The sequence below is a fragment of the Rhodamnia argentea genome, chromosome 3, assembly GCF_020921035.1.
Source record: "Rhodamnia argentea isolate NSW1041297 chromosome 3, ASM2092103v1, whole genome shotgun sequence".
Classification (NCBI taxonomy): domain Eukaryota; kingdom Viridiplantae; phylum Streptophyta; class Magnoliopsida; order Myrtales; family Myrtaceae; genus Rhodamnia; species Rhodamnia argentea.
In genome coordinates, this window is record NC_063152.1 from 20873123 (window position 1) to 20881109 (window position 7987).

The 7987-nt window shown below is 42.2% G+C and overlaps 1 pseudogene; it reads right to left on the minus strand.

Moving 5' to 3' along the window:
* Positions 1-321: 321 nt before the first annotated feature.
* Positions 322-6979, minus strand: LOC125314510 (annotated as a pseudogene).
* Positions 6980-7987: the final 1008 nt, after the last annotated feature.

Sequence of the window (7987 nt, forward strand, 5' to 3'; positions counted from 1 at the left end):
AAAGATGTTCAAAATTTCCGATCACATTCAAAATTTCAAATCCCGAAGCGACTTCCTCCTGTCTCCTTCGGATGTTGACTCCCGTTTCCTGTAAAAACAAAAGGAATCAATTAGTTCAAAGACATTCAAAATTTCAAATCTTGAAGCGACTTCTCTTGTCTCCTTCGGATGTCAATTCTTGTTCCTCTGCAAGGTTCTTCGTGATTCCCAGTTCACCTGCAAAATACAAACGTATGCAAATGTCATGCGAATGCAAAATTTTATGTGACTCAGATCTGCTCATCAATCGCTCCGAAGCTCAATTTTATTTCAAGGATAATATCTCTTCACGGCGTCGCATTTTACCGGACTTGCCAATTCTTCTCCATCCATGTTTACAAGTATAAGAGCTCCCCCGGATAAGACCTTCTTGTCGCGACCCTCTCCGTCGGTCCGGATCGTTTAGGTTCCGGCGGGGGCGAATAGGGTTAACGAGCCGATCCTCCCTTTTATATATATTATATTTTATGGGATCGCGGGTCTCTCCCAAGACCCATTACTCGAATCGCGATGTCGGGTAAAATTTTTCAAATATCGGAATTGACCTTGTGTGGTCGGGTGGCATGTGCGATGTGTACATGCAATTTTGGAGTCGCCACCGATCGATTTATTGGAAGGTACGATCGGAAAACCTTATCGAGCGGTCGGGAGAAACCGTTCGGTTCCGCGAAAACCGGAGATTTTGGGTTCGGGGACTTGGTTACGCCAAATTTCATATTTGACGCCCTTTCGGTTACCGATGTTGATTGTTTTTCTAACCTAAGAATTCATACAGATGTAATATCGGGTGAGGTAGGCCCTAACAATTCTAAGTTTTCATGCGGATGGGAATTTTCTATCCTAATCAATCACAATCAGAAAAATTAATGCACAATCAAAATCATTACAATCGATCAAATCAATCAATCAAGGTTCGATATGTCTAAAATGGCCCTATCGGCCCATACAAAAATCAAATTTGGGTGTCGAGGTGATTTGGGTAAAAATTTGGGGCGAATGGCCCGGAAGGGTAGAATGGTCATTTTTGGGGTTTAGGACCCGAAAATCACAAAATTTCGATTTGGCCAGTTGAATGTGGCCATTTCTCATTTTTTTGTGATTTTCTTGAATTTTTTCTAATTTTTCTATTTTTTGGAATTTTTATTTATTTTTCAAAAATATTGGGAATTTTCCGGATCGAAATTAATCGACCCTTGAAGTCTCAAAAATTTTTGATCCAGACTTTATGAGTCCCGAATCGTTCTAGGAATTTTTAGAATTTTTTTATGAAAATCTGGGAATTTTTATGAATTTTCTAAGTATTTTTACAATTTTTTTTGAATTTTTGGAAATTTTTTTATTTTTTATTATTTTTTTATTAATAAACCGGACCGGGTCAACCCGGTCAACGACCGGTCAACCCGGTCCGACCGCTCACAAACCCGTTATACGTACAAACGACACCGTATATATATTTATCCTATTTATTTTTGTATTTTCCAATATTAAATCCTAATATCTGAATATACTAAAAAGAAACGGACGGCCAAGATCTATTCTGAAATCCATCCGGACCGTTGGCTCTATCTCATTAAAACGACGCCGCTTCTCAACATCAAATGGGCGGCCAGGATTAAATCTCAAGACTTCATCTCAACCGTCGAAGCCTATTAAACTAAACGACGCCGCATCACTCTTCAAAAGGACGGCCGAGATCTAATCTATGGCTCGATCCGAGCCGTTGATTCGCCTATACTACTAAACGACGACGCTTCAGCCATCTTACACGAAACGACGACGCATTGATTAAGATACTGAACGGCCGTGATTAATCCTAGGTCCGATCCTAACCGTTCGTTTCTAATCTACCTAAAACGACGTCGCAACATCTACAACAAACGACACCATTTCTGCATTTTCTATTTTTCTACCTAATAAACGAAATTTCAGAAAATAAAAAGACGATCCAACGGCTGAGAATCAAATTTCCCTAATTATCTCGGCCGTTGGATCAAGGCCGAGTCGCTCAACCGCGCCAACGGCCAAGGCCGACTCGGCGCGAGCCGGACCTATGAGAACTCGACACGTCAGACTTTGACCACTCTGACCGGCCACGTCACCTTCATCTCCTACCTTGCGACGACAACAAACAGACGGCCGAGAGCTCTCCGGTGAGATCCAACGGTGAGATCTCGCCGGAAAGGTCTCAAACCAACGGCGATCGACTCCTTTCGACCTCTAGATTAACATATCTCGGAATCACATGATTTCGTGCATAGAATCACCACAAATCGAACTCGCACGATCACGGCATCACCAAGTTCAAACGTGCAAACCAGATCATAACAATCAAATCTAAGCTTCAAACACGCATGAATCAAGTTAGAAATACTTACCTCGGGCTCCGATCGAGCCCGGAGTTGCCAGATTTGTCCGGCCGAAGGTCGGCCGAATCGCGAAATATTGGAGGTTTGATTCGGGTGACTCGGGCGAAATCAATGCAGAAAAAGGATGCGATCATTGTTAGTGAGGTTCTCAAGGTAAAAGGCACACATCAATTTCAATAATCATGCTCGGGATAATGAGGTGCCATGATCGAGCAGTGAAGAGATCGAGAGCTCACCTTGCCGTTTCGGGCGGTCTCCGGCGGCGAGATTGGTGGCGATCGCTTTCTAGAAGTCCAAGGAAGCTTCCAGCGGTGGTCCAGTGCCTCGATTTGGTCTCGTGGTGGCCGGCCGAGCAGCTTGCGAGCCCAAGCTTGGAGCTCCGGCGAAAGCTTCACGCGGGAGTCTCTCTCTCTACTTCTCTCTCTTTCTCTCTCTATTCCGTTCGTGAGTGAGCACCAAATGAACCTCTTCATCCGGAATCTTCCTCGGGCTATTTATACTTGGTTTTGAATTTTGGGCGCGCACCGGAGCTTGAGTCGGTGATGCTTCGCACGTGGCAACACGTGCCAAATGGTCGCCGGACGGTGACGGAATCGGTTAGGATTCCGTCCTCGTCCGTTAGACCTCAAATTTGCCACAGACGAGCGTAAATTGGACACGGTTTGGGGATTTGTTGACTTTCGGACGCCGGCGCCTTTGACTATCGATTCCGGCCACCTCCGGCGACCATTGGCCGTGCCGTCGACGGCATTCGACGCACATTGACCTGATACACAAAAACCCTAAGTCAATTGGATTGATTAGGCACAAATCGACCTTCAATTTGTTGATCAAAATCCATCTTCAATTCTGCAAAATGGGATGACCGCGCGAGGAAGAAGAAGCACTATTCGGGACCGGTTCGACCGGTCCGACCGGCGATCAAACCGGTCCGAACCGGTTCGGACGTGCAATTTTCAAAATTAGTCCAACTTTAATGGGAATTTTTGCAATTAAAACTCAAAATTGGGCTTAGGACCCTGAATATTGTCTAGAAATGTGTTTTTGCCCAAAATTTCCCATCAATTTATATGAAATCCCCAAATTTTTCTAAATCGGCAAATTGGGGAAAAGTTCAATTGAGTGTCAATTCGATCAAATTGGACTATGATACCCATCCCAATCGATTCAGAATATGTCAAAACCCTAGGGGTGGTCCAATTGTGTATAGAAAGTTCCTCAATTGAAAGTAATTTCAAAAATTGCAAAATTGAGGGACTTAATTGCAAAATTTTTGGGGATTTGGCCTAATTCATGCAATTCATGCAATTGATGGTGCAATTAATCAAATTGAAGTTCAAAGGGATTGCAATTGAATGTCTAGACTCTAAATGTGCAAAATTTGCAAATAAAAAGACTCAATTGGTATTTTTTATGCAAATTCAACCTTAGGCGTTATGAAGAAACACCTAAAATTGAACTCAATTTTTGATTTTTCTTGAGGTCAATATTAAAAGGGAATTAAAAGAAAAATATTGGACGTTTTTTTTGTATTTTTGCGACCTCGAAAAGTATTTTTTATGAATTTTTCAAGTATTTTGCTATTTTCGAAAATAAAAAAAAATGCGAAAAAATATGAAAAATTATTTTTTGTTCCAAATTGGTTCCTTAAGCTTGGCCAAGGCTTCCAATATTGATTTTTGATTTTTTTGATTTTTTTGATTTTTTTTTTTTTTTTGTGAATTTTTGGTGAATTTTGGAAAATAAAACTAAAGGAAAATCGATTAAAAATTCAGGTGTCAACACTTCTGAATCACGTAGGGCCCTTCATAATTTGGCGTAAACTTGCCTCCTGGGTGTTGGGCATTTGGGAGCATCTTCTTCACAATCGGCATCCCCGCTTCAAAATTTCTAGGCCTGACATTCTTGTTAAAAGCTCTGGCCACTTTCTTCCGGTAGCTTTGACCATGACAGATAGCCTTCAATCGTTTTTCATCAATCAAATTTAATTGTTCATGTCTCTGCCGGTTCCACTCATCTTCTGTGAGCTCAACTTGAGACAAGATCCTTAAAGAGGGGATTTCCACCTCCACCGGTAGGACTACTTCCATACCGTATACCAAAGAGTAGGGAGTTGCCCCGGTTGAAGTACGTATTGAAGTTCGATAAGCCATAAGAGCATATGGCAATCTCTCATGCCGGTCTCGATATTTCTCAGCAGTTTTGGCCAATATCTTCTTGATGTTCTTGTTTGCCGCTTCCACGGCTCCATTCATTTGTGGGCGGTAAGGTGAAGAATTAAGGTGTCGTACCTTAAATTGTTCTAATAGGTGATCGACCACCTTGTTGTTCAAATTTGAGCCATTGTCTGTAATGATGGCTCTTGGCACTCCATATCTTGAGATGATATCTCGCTTGATGAACTTAGCCACACTATTCGCAGTGACATTGGCATATGAGCCGGCTTCAATCCATTTGGTGAAATAATCAATAGCCACCAGAATAAAGCGATGTCCGTTGGAGGCCTTTGGGTTGATAGGGCCGATCATATCGATTCCCTACATACGGAATGGCCATGGTTCTGACATTTGATGTAGCTCGGTTGGTGGCGCATTTATCTTGTCGCCGTATACCTAACATTGATGACAGGATCTAACATGCTGGTTGCAATCTGACTCGATAGTCATCCAATAATACCCGAGTCTCATGATCTTCTTAGCGAGGAGGTGGCCATTCATATGCGGTCCGCATTCCCCTTCATGAATCTCTTTCATAATGAGATTTGCTTCTTTGGAATTAACGCACCTCAGCAGGACTGAGTCAAAGAATCTCTTTTATAGGATCTGTCCGCTGAGGAAAAATTTAGATGCTATCTTGCTGATATACTTTTTATCTTCCGGTTGACTGTCCTGCGAGAATTCGCCCTTCAGCAGATAATTCTTAATGTCATGATACCACGGTTCTTCATCGGGTTCTTCTTCAATGACCATGCAGTATGCAGGTTGCTCCAAAATGTCAATCCTTAATGGCTCTATTTCAAGGCCATTTTGCACTTGTAACATGGCTGATAATGTGGCCAAAGCATCAGCGAAATGGTTCCGAGTTCTTGTCGGATATTCAAAAGTGATCACCTCAAAATGTTGGATCGGCTCCTCGAGGTACTTATGATAAGGAATAAGCTTGGGATCCTTTGTTTTCCACTCTCCTTGAGTTTGTAAAATGATTAGCATGGAATCTCCATATACCAGTAGCTTTTTCTCCTTTAATGATATGGCCAATTGTAATCCCAAGATGCAGGCTTCATATTCAAAAATGTTATTGGTGCATGGAAACACCAATTTGGCTGAAACTGGATAATGTTGATCTTCGGGGGATATCAAAACTGCCCCGATGCTCGATCCAGTGAGGTTCACTGCGCCGTCAAAATACATTGTCCATTTGTCTTCGGATATGTTCAGGATTTGACCTCCCTTGTTTTGCTCTAAAACATCCTTAGGAGGATTCTCGGCTAGCATGTCAGCAATTGCTCTTCCCTTGACAGACTTTTGGGGAGAGGTTTTGATATCGAACTCTAAAAGCAGTATTTGCCATTTAGCCATTTTTCCTAACAATGTTGGTTTCTCCAAAAGGTATTTGATAGGGTCATTCTCGGTGACCAGTTTTATATGATAATGCAGCGTATACCGCCTCAATCCGTGGAGGACCCGGACCAATGCTACGCAAGTCCTTTCCACCGCTGGGTATTTGGCTTCGGATGTTGTGAACTTTTTGCTCAAATAATATACGGCCCGCTCTTTACGATCCTTGGGGTTGGTTTGAGCTAACAAAGCTCCCAAGGACTCATCATTAACCGTCGGATATAGAGTTAAAGGAACGTTAGGGATAGGGGGTACCAAGATCTGGGGTTGTACCAAATATTCCTTGATCTTCTCAAATGCTTGTTGACATTCTGCATCCCATTTGACCTTCGCGCCTTTCTTCGGGAGCTTGAAAAAGGGTTTCGCCGTTTCTGATAGTTGAGATATGAATCTGGATATATAATTCAATCTTCCCAGTAGACCCCTTACTTCTTTGACAGTGGCGGGAGTTCCTATTTCCCATATGGCTTTAATCTTGGAAGGGTCAATTTCAATACCACGATTGCTCACCACAAATCCTAGCAGCTTTCCGGATCTTGCGCCAAATACGCATTTCGCAGGATTCAGCTTGAGCTTGTATTTTCTCAATCGATCAAATAATTTCTTCAGCACCTTAACATGGTCTTCTCCAGCCTTGGACTTGGCAATCATATCGTCCACATAGACTTCAATCTCCTTATGTATCATGTCATGAAAAAGGGTCACCATAGCCCTTTGATATGTTGCTCCTGCATTTTTCAATCCAAAGGGCATTACCTTGTAACAAAAGGTTCCCCATTGTGTAGTGAATGAGGTCTTGATCTTATCTTCTTCCCTTAGCATGATCTGATTATATCCCGAGAATCCATCCATAAAGGAGAATAATTCGAAGCCCGCGGTAATGTCGACAAGTACATCAATGTGCGGTAGAGGAAAATCGTCTTTGGGACTAGCTTTGTTCAAGTCCCGATAATCCACGCATATTCTAATTCTCCCGTCCTTCTTCTTAACTGGTACGATGTTGGCGACCCAATCAGCATATGGGACAGCCTCGATAAATCCAACCTTAAGGAGCTTCATCACCTCTTCCTTGATCTTATCCGCCAGTTCGGGATTCATTCTTCCGGGTGATTGATTTACTGGTGTGCAAGAAGGATTTGTGGGCAGAGCATGCTCCACAATTTCACGATCTAGACCCGGCATGTCAGCATATGACCAGGCAAAAATATCTTGATATTCCTTGAGCAATGCCGTCATTCTTAAAACATCCGCTGCGGACGGGTGTCCTCCTATTTTCACTTCCTTGACGCAATCGGAATCTCCCAAATTAATAGTAATGGGTTCTTCAGAGATAGGGGGTTTAGATTCTTCAAAACAATCCCATTCTTTCTTGATATCGCTCACATCAATCTCGTCTATATCAACTTCGCATGCATAATCATCGAGCTGATCTGAGTCACATATTAACCTGTTATGTATGGGTGGGATGACATGCCCGAAATGCACCATAAAAGGTTAGTATTCAAAGATGATAAAATTGAAGATTGCATGATTTTTATCATGAAGACATTTTTCAAATTCCAATTTTTAGACAAAGAAAGGAGAACTAGTCCACGATCTTCCGGACATCCTGGTTCTCAAAAGTTATTTAAAACCCAAGATCATATGGCGGATCGGGCCTCAAGTCTCATGGTAGAATCAATTGTCATCATCGGACCAATCCGTTGCTCCACATGTCCGTAATCAAATTTGTGATGATTTTCATTAATAAATGCAACTAAGAGTAATACAGTACCGCACTTCTTGGATCGCATTATGCGACCCAAAGGGTGCTAAAACAAATAAAAGCTTCAAAAACAAATGCAGTAATCAAAATGCATTAAAAGATAAAGTTTAGAAAGAGCCTTTTACTCGGGGGTGGGGAAATCTTCGTCCGGCCACTCAATTATCACGTTCACCCGATTATCCAGGAACGGGTTGAATAAG